At 46.8% G+C, this 9,728-nt stretch overlaps 1 pseudogene; it reads left to right on the plus strand.

Moving 5' to 3' along the window:
• The first annotated feature begins 399 nt into the window (after window positions 1-399).
• LOC134366522 (cell division cycle protein 23 homolog) lies at window positions 400-6,174 on the plus strand (annotated as a pseudogene).
• The last annotated feature ends 3,554 nt before the right edge of the window (window positions 6,175-9,728 follow it).

Below are 9,728 nucleotides of genomic sequence, written 5' to 3' on the forward strand. Positions count from 1 at the left end.
GCCAGCCTCCGGGGGATGCTGCACCGGTGCCGTGAGGCCGCTGACAGGTGGGAGATGGGGGTGGGGAGGAAAGCAGAGGCAGCCCCCGAAGGACAGGGCACTCCACCCAGGCCACGTGGCTGCACATCCAGACAGCAGTGGGGGTTGAAGGCCTTTGCTCTTGAACGCTGAGCTTCCACTGGGGAAAACATGGAATCAAAGCTTTATTTTTGCAATTTGAAAAAAAGATAAAAGAAAAACAGCAGCTGGGGTTTTCCAGCGTGAGGCTTCCCTCCCCACGACGGCGCCTGTGTCTAGCGCCTGCAGCCTTCAGTTCATGACGGGCTGGATGGTGGCACCATGTCTGTGGTGCGCTGAGTGACACGTTACAGTATTTCCAGCCAGGGCCTGGCTGCCTGGATGACCGGAGACCCGCTGCTCTGCACTGAGATGGGGCCCAGGAGGCTGCTTCAGCGTCTGCCAGGTTTGGGGGACCCTCAGCCAGGCAGGGCCCCCCGGGCTCTGATGAGCAGCTGGCAGGTGCGTGCTTCTCACTGGACAAGAGCCAGTGGTCGAGGTTCTCCAGAGAGACAGACAGTAGAACACGCACCCACGGGGAGAGGCACGCGCATGAGAGGGGCTTAGTGGAGCAACTGGCTCAGGTGATTGTGGGGGCTGAGATGTCCCACGACTGGCCGTCTGCAGGTTGGAGACCCTGAGATGCTGTAGCGTGGCTCAGGCCAGGTCCAAAAGCCTCAGAACCAGAGGCGCTGGGGGTGTGACCCAAAGGCCTGGGAACCCAGGGGGCCACTGGTGTGAGTCCTGGAGTCCAGAAGCTGGAGAGCCTGGAGCCCTGATGTCCAAGGGCAGGAGAAGAGGGTGTATCCTGCTCTGGGAGAGAGAAACCAATTTGCCCTTTGTTTTTGTGTTGTTTGGGTACCAGCCGGCAGGATGGCACCTGCCCCCACTGAGAGCGACCTTCCCACCTTGTCCCCCTGACTCTTGTGCTCTCTCCTTGGGAGATATTCCCACAGACAAACCAGAAAACAATGCTTTACCAGCTCTCCGTGCAGTCCTTAATCACACTGACATCTAAAGTCTGTCACAAGGACCCTGCACATGGGGTGGTGGGAAGGTCTCAAGCCCCCTCTCTACCTCCAGGTCTCTGCGTGGGTTGTCCCCAGCCCCCGAGTGCCTGGGGCGCCCACCTCCAGCTCCTCGGCATGCTGGACGGCCACCATCTGGGTGTCCTTCCAAAGCCTCCCCCAGAGCTCTGGTGAGCTGCTTCCAGGCCTCAGCAAGGCTCCTCCAGTTACCGCATTTCCTTACAGAAGCTTCTTCCAGGACAGGACACCCCCCGAGGCGAGGCAGCCACTGCACGACATCCGGCCTCCTTCACCCAGTCACCAGGAAAACCCACTCTGCGTCCACACTGAGAGCTCCGTGTTCTCCCAACTAAAACTGCATTCGTTTTTTCAGTTTTTTTAATTAAAATAAAACTTATTATGAATATTCATGAGATACAAAGCTAATGGTCACCCCTCGTGCCCAAGACGTGAGGGCCAGATTCATACTGGCAGCATAGCCATTACCAGAAATTGCATGTGTACCCATGTCCCCCACTCAATTATCCCCAACCTCCCCCCCTTCCCCCCCACTCCATTTTGTAGCCCCAGAAATGTTCTCTCCCTCTGCAAGTTCAATGCACCACTGTGGTCTTTCCTTCCTTCCTTTCTCTCTCAACTCCCACATATGGGTGAGCACATGTGGTATTTATCCCTCTGTGCTTTCACTCAACGTTAAGTTTCTCCAGGCTCATCCATGTTGTTATAATGGGAGAATTTCATTCTTTTTTATGGCAGAGTAGTATTCCATGGTGTATATATCCCACAGATTCCTTACCCAATCATCCATCGATGGACATTTAGGCTGGCTCCATATCTTGGCTGTTGTAAACAGAGCTGTGATGGGCATGGGAGTGCAGGTGTCCCTTCAACGTGATGATCCAGTCCTCTGGGTATGTACCCAGAAGTGGGATTGCTGGATCATGTGGAAGATGTATCTGTAGTTGTTTGAGAAACCTCCACAGTGTTTGTACTAATTTACAATCCCACCAACAGTGCAGGAGTGTTCCCTTCTCTCTACACCCTCTCCAGCATTTGTTATTCAGCATCTTTTTGATTATAGCCAGTCTAACTGAGGTGAGGTGGTATCTCAATGTAGTTTTAATTTGCATTTCCCTGATGACTAGTGATGTTGAGCATTCATGTAGCTGTTGGCCATTTGTATGTCTTCCTTTGAAAAATATCTATTCAGCTCCTTTGCCCATTTTTAAAATTGGGTTATTTGTTTTTTTACTGGATAATTGCTTGAGTTCCTTGTATATTATGGATATTAATCCCTTGTCGGATGCATAGTTAGCAAAAATGTTCTCCCACTCTGTAGGTTGTTGTTTCACTCTGTTGATTGTTTCCTTTACTGTGCAGAAGCTTTTTAGTCCAACTGCACTCTTAAGAAGCCCCAACAACTACCGCTGAATTCTGTGTAGCCTTGTGTAGTTCCTACATGGTCTTGTTGGGGTTCAGGACACGATACCCCAAAGTGTGGCACCTTGGCACGCTGAGAACTTTGCACTGAAGGACATTGGGAGGACTCAGAAGTAAGGCCTCTGTGACCTTCTCCTGCCTGCCTGTCGCCCACCCCTCCTCCCTGAAGAGTCAGAGGAACCCGAATCCCTCTTCCACAGGGCGGGTCATAGAAACTAGAACCCTCTCCCCAAAGCCACCCATAACACCTAGGAAGGTCACTCTCTCTCTTTTCCCTGGACAAGCCTCCTACTAGAGGGCTCTTGCCCCATTCCCAGGAGGAAAGAATCCTGCACAGAGAGCCAAGAAGAATCTGGATGGACAGGCCCCACAGGGTCTCCCCCTTAGTCAACACCCTTTGTCCAGTGACATTTCTACATGGCTGTCCACTCTTCATCAGGCCTAAGCATAAAAATAGACAGCTTTCCCTGGGTCTACGGATCCTCGTTTCTCAAGGCACCTGTGTGGCACAGAACTTGGATTAAATAAACTTGTCATGCTTTTCTATTGTTAACCTTCCTTCTGTTGTAGGAGTGTCGGCCTTGACCTTTGCAACAGTGGGAGAAGGGGTTACACCTTTCCACCTTAAAATCTACCTGAAGCCGCTTCTTAGCGATGTGGTGTCATAACTAAGGGTATGGGCCATGGAGCCAGGCTGCCTGAATCCACACTCTGGCTTTATCACTAACTAGCTGTGTGATTTTGACCAAGTTACTCAACCTCTCTGTGCGTCAGCTTCATCAGCAGATTAGTGATGAGAAAATAGCATGTGAAATAGAGAAAAATAAAATGAGAGGAATACGTTAAAACGTATCAGTAATAAAAATAAATATGAAGAAATTAAATTTGCATGTTAAAAATTGGGTGAAAAATGAGACAAAGTCCAGGTATACTCTGTTTATAAGAGATATTTCAAAGCAAATATATCTAAAAAAATGGATAAAAGCGGAATTATTGCAATTAGGAAATGGAAAAAAACTATACCACGTATATTGTGGAAAAACAAAAGTATATCTGTCATAATAAACAGAAAAATATAATTGAAAGAGAAAGCACTAAATGATGCCAAAAACTAATTTGATTTGAGAGATATTTTATTCAATGAAGATTTAGCAGTAATGACTTTTGATCACTTAACAACACAGCTTAGTGTGGAATATACTAAAAAGCATATGTACTTCACAAGGCGTGGTTTTCCAAAACCTCACAGTTTCAAATACTGACCTTGCAAGGACAGGAAATTTTCCTCAGGCTATAAGTCTCTGTTGCAAGATAAGGATTGTGGCACAGCAGGTTGCTGGCTCAAAGACAGACTAGTTACTGATTGTTATGTAAAGATACTGAGAAATTGCTGTTAGGAAGGAGTGTTTGCTAAGATCAAGCTGTTGTTGACAGGACCACTTAATTGTCTACTGCAATGTCATCTGGCTTGTTTCACTGAAAGTTACCAGCCTATACTGTTAAACTATAACCCCACCTATGTTCTCTTCTTGTAACTTCCTGGTCTGGAAAGTAAATGCAGGAAGAGAACCCCAATTCGGCATTAATTTCTCAAGGAAGGGAGATTAACCACTTCGGGGCCTCTCACTGCTCAGTAGAGATGGGCTTTGAGTAATCCTTTGCATCTCCGTCACCCAGGGGAAGTGGGGTGACAAATCCGTGGGGGGCAAAGCAATGCAAAGCAACAGCTTAGATATTTATATGATAAAATGGTAATGTAAAGAGAAATTGGAAAATTCGTAATCATAACAGGATTCAAAAAAATGTCTCTCCTAGGTGGCCTGTGTTGGGAAAATGGCTCTGAGTACCTGTAGTCCCAGTGCCTGTCACAGCGGCCACCGTGCCAGTTCCATCCATGAATGGTGATTTCTCAGATTTGCATGAAATTAAAAAGCAGCTGCTGCTTATTGTGGGCTTTACCCGGGAGTGGGGGCTCTTGCACAGTAGCAAATGATCTGTGGAGTTGGCCCTCTCTCTTCCTGCGTTGTCTCTGGCCGAGTTGCAGCCACCACTATGTATTACGGAGAAGGAGGCCCAGGACACGAATGCTCACACCCTGGCCAAGGCCTACTTTGATGCTAAAAAGCATGATCAGGCAGCACATTTTCTGCATGAGAAATAGCAAGAGAGCCTATTTCCTGTACAGGTATTCCAGATGATCTGTCTGGAGAAAAAAAGAAGGATGGTGAAACAGTTGATAGCCCAGGCCCCCTGGAGAGAGGACAAGTAAAAAAACGAGGCTCTGAGAGCACTGAGAGTGGATCTCAGCAAAAAACACCAAGCTCAGGAACTTGTTGGATTTGGCCCTTACCTGTATGGTGCAGTGCCTCGAAAACTGGACTTGGTGAAAGAGGCCACTGATGTGTTTGTGGAGGCCACTCATGTTTTGCCTTTGCACTGGGGAGCCTGGTTAGAACTCTGTAACCTGATCACAAAGAGAGGCTGAAGTTCCTGTCTTTACCAGACTCCTGGATGAAAGAGTTTTTTCTGGCTCGTATGTACACAGAGTTGCAGTTGACAGATGAGGCTCTGCAAAAGTATCAGAATCTCACTGATGGGGGCTTCTCTAAGAGCTCATATATTGTCCCCCAAATTGCAGTTGCCTAGGACAATATCAGAGATATCGAGAAAGCCCTTTCCATTTTTAATGAGCTAAGGAAACAAGACCCTCACAGGATTGAAAATATGGACACATTCTCCAACCTTCTTGATGGCAGAAGCATGAAATCTGAGTTGAGTTATTTGGCTCATAACCTCTGTGAGCTTGAAAAATATCGTGTAGAAACGTGCCGTGTAATTGGCAATTATTATAGTTTATATTCTCAGTATGATAAAGCGGCCTTATATTTCCAGAGAGCCCTGAAACGGAATCCTCGGTATCTTGGGGCCTGGATGCTAAGGGGACACGAGTACATGGAAATGAAGAACACATCTGCTGCTATCCAGGCTTACAGACATGCCATGAGGTCAACAAGCGGGACTACAGAGCTTGGAATGGCCTTGGGCAGACCTATGAAATCCTGAAGATGCCCTTTTACTGTCTTTATTATTATCGATGGGCCCACCAGCTTTGGCCCAATGATTCGCTATGCTGGCTGCTTTAGGAGAATGTTACAAAAAACTCAATCAACTAGTGGAAGCCAGAAAGTGTTATTGGAGAGCTTACGCCATGGGAGGTTTGGAGAAAATGGCTCTGGTGCAACTGGCAAAGCTTCATGAATGGTTGACTGAGTCAGAACAGGCTGCCCAGTGTTACATCAAGTACATCCAAGGTATCTATTCCAGTGGGGAAATACCGGAACCCCTGGAGGAGAGCACAGCTTTCCGCTATCTGGCTCAGTACTATTTTAAGTGCAAGCTGTGGGATGAAGTGTCAACTTGTGCGCAAAAGTGTCCTGCATTCAGTGATACCCAGAAAGATGGTACAGCCTTGCTCTGGCAAATCCTGCACCTTCGGAACCAAAGCGAGACTCCCACCACCGAGATGACTGCTCTCTTTTTCCTCCCTGCGTCACCCTCTGCTAATGACACTCCCACACGCAGAGTTTCTCCACTCGGTTTGTCTTCTGTCACACCACAGTTGGCTACTTTCAAGGCAGCACGTTACTAGACTCGTATTAAGCCTTACCGCTATGTCAAGAATGGCCACGTCTCTTCTTCCAAGGACCTTAGCTCTTGCTGCTACAGATGGAAACAGCTCCTTGGGGACAGTTTATGTAATCACCTCTAGAGGCAGACTGACAATGCTGGCAGGAATAGACATTGTCTTTTGCCATTTAAAAGCACTTCTATCTCCCTCTGTGCAGGGTGGCTATAGATCTAGGCCCTCTTCCCGAAGCCATTTACCCCTGCCCTATCCTGCCAAAAAAAAAAAAAAGCATCCCTATTACAGCCCCTTAGCATAGGCAGTGCTACAGGAACCAAGTTTTAATGCTGCTGGGAATGGGAGAAAAACACGGAAGGGAGAAAAGTCTGCTGCTCTAACCTCTGTTAGCACTAGGGGAACTAAGTATTCTAGCAAGAGGTTGGGGCACTAGATAGAAATGACCTCGTTCTGGATTTCCTGAGCATGACCCAATTCTGATGTCAGAGATTAGGTTTAAATGCGGTGGAACTATACATTTGCTCTTACTCTAGGGCGACATTCTTCTAAAACAGTTTTGAGAAGGAATCTTCTAAAAGCTTTCAAATTTCAAATTGGAAGGAACATACTATTAGTTGAATTACAGAAGGGCAAAAAGAATCTCACTGAGCATAGAACTTGCTGAAGGCCTTTAATGAGGAAAGAAAAAGCTGGCTGTAGCAATAGCTGTACCCCTAACCAAAGCAAAGCAAGCAAACAGGATTGCAGATAATTTCGTGGACATTTGGAAATAACTTTTGTGACTATAAGAGGAAGAAAAAACTCACTTTAAGCTGGTCTGTTTTAATAAACTTGATGTAATTGTGTGCCCCTCTCTGCCCCATCTCCAATATGTACATTTTTTTTCATCCTTTATCTGTCTAGACAAGGTAAAAGGCATCATTCCCATGGTGCTCTTAGAGGGTTTCAGGCCTGTGCGTGTGTGTCCAGTCGGAGGTAATATGCTGTAATGTCTGCTGGAATGAATTTGCACAGTAGATGGTACGGATCGTTCTGAACTTGGGGTCTAGTCTCCACTCTCGTGCCTAGAATATGTTTGTTACCTATTCACCTCCAAATATATGACACTTCATTTCATATTATGGCAAGTTTAGAATAACTAATTCTGCTAGAGTTAATTTTTTTACTAAGCCTTCTTAGGCTAGCTGTATACTAGTTACGGGTCTCCACTGCCACTTCTGTACATGGTTCCCACGAGCCAGAACGATGTTTGATTCTCGATTTTTCTGCCCCTTTTATAATCTGTTTTAACGACTTTGCTAAATTTGGAGCTCAGAGAAAAATGTGAATAAAAAAATGTCTCTCTTAGAAAATGATTAAGAGGTATAAAAATAAGGACGTAATTCAATTAACAAATTTTAGTATATACCCACAACCATCAGCTTACAGATGCACACACACACTCAAACACATACACACACAGATGTATGGGGTTTTTTTTTGGTATATATACACATACATACAGGATTCAGATACTGAAAATATTCTACATGATACTGTCATGGCGGACGCATCATTACACATTTGTCAAAACCCATAGAATGTACAATACAAAGAATGAGCTCTAATGTACAGGATGGGCCTTAATTGATAATATACAGTATTGACTCATCAATTGTAACAAACGTACCACAAGAATGCGAGATGTTAACAGGAGAAGAAACTAGCAGAGAGGGCTGAAGGGTCTCTGGGGTGTGTGGAACTTTCTTTACTTTCTTCTCATGTTTTCTGTAAGCCTGAAACTGCCCTAAAAAAATAGTCTAATTTTTTTTAATTGGGCTAAGAAGCAGTAGAAAACCTAAACTGATGAATTACAAAATGGAAATAAAGAAGATAAGCAAAAAGCTACCCCTAAACAAGCATAAGTGTGCAGAGTGCCAGAGCTCACACCCAGCTGAGTAAGGCTGGGGTTGCATGAAAGATTGTGATGGGGGGGGACCGATTGGGGTGGGGCAGGGGACAGCACAAAGTAGGGCTCATCACCTCCAGAAAGAGAAACCTCACCCTGGTTGAGAAAGAAGAGGAAAAGTCGAGGCTGGTAGGTCAGAGCCCTGGGACTAGAGTTGGCAGCAGGGGCTAAGAAAGACCTAGAAATGGCAGCAGAAGCCCCTCTCACACACGACAACGCACTCACAAGAGCAAGGCACGGGATCAGAAGCCTTCAAGGAGCACGTTCACAGATTGGGCCAGATCAGCATGGAAAACCTTTTAATGAATATACACACACATGAAAAGAGGAAGTCAGGCCTGTGCCTGGAGCAATTTTTTCGGTGGCTGGCTTGAGCCCGGCAAGGCAGGTGCACAGTGGTGGCGAGTGGAAGATGGATTTGGAAGTGGACGTCACGTTTGCTCTGCATGGTCCTTGCTTCTGCACGTTTCTCAGCCACAGGCAGTGTGTGCCAATAGCAGTAGCACTTGCCACTGGCTTAGTTGGTAGCTTAAGGATGATACGTAATATGTCACATACACGTGGTGCTATTCATGGTACCCCATCACAGGGTGTGCCTAAGATACATTAGCAATTACTGAAGAAGCATCGTGGACAATACTGAGAGGTAGGTGACAGACAACGACAATTCTTGGGATGAGTGTAAAAGAGACCAGACTGGCGTTCCTGCAGAGCCCAGGCAGGCCATTGAGCGGCGCTCACTGCCATGAGAGTGTGGGGAAGGGAGAAGTGGGAGGATTCAGGAGGGGTTCCAGAGACAGAGCTCACAGGACTTGCTATGAGTTGGATGTGACATTTGAGAGAAAAAGAGGACTTGAGAACAACTCCAAGAGTTTTGAATTTTGGCCTGCGGTACTGGCAGAATGCAATTGCCATTTACTGAGATGGGGAAGATTTGGAGAGAAGCTGTTTGGTGAGGAAACAGAGAATTATATTTTTCACATGTTAAATGCAAAAGTTAGTATTAGGGGTCCACGGGGAGATGGCGACGAGGCTGTTGGACGTACAAAACGGAGCTCAGAGGAGAGTCGAGGTAGAGAGTGGATCTATCAGCAAGCACAGGGCCCTTGCCGCTGCTGGACTAACCGGGTCACCTGGGGAGTGGGTTTGGATCGGAAGAGGTGAGAGGACTGGGTTCTGGGTACTGCACTATGCAGAAGTGGGAGAGCAGAGGCATCCAGAAAGGGGAACTGAGCAGGAGCTCGTGGGAGATGGTGGAAGACCAGGACAGCACAGCCTCCCATGTTGTCAAGGAGCAGGAGAAATCGAGGCTGCCCATGGGAGCTGATAGTACAAGAGCAGATGCCAGCCTGGCACCGGGCAGGGGGTGGTTGGAATGAAAGCCTGATTGGACAAGGATAAAGAAACTCTTCTATGAAGTGTAGAAACAGGCCACACGGAGCTCTGCTGAGCTAAACAACGGTGGTACGTTGTTGCCAAAAGCAAGTGAATGCCAAATACAAAATGCAGCGGAGTATTTATGTGGGGTGTGGGTGAGCAGGTGGGATTGCGGGGTCCCTGAGGGGAGTCCACAGACTGGGAACACCATGTACCTACATGGGGTGGTGTGTAC

This window comes from Cynocephalus volans, chromosome 18, assembly GCF_027409185.1.
Source record: "Cynocephalus volans isolate mCynVol1 chromosome 18, mCynVol1.pri, whole genome shotgun sequence".
NCBI classification, from domain to species: Eukaryota; Metazoa; Chordata; class Mammalia; order Dermoptera; family Cynocephalidae; genus Cynocephalus; species Cynocephalus volans.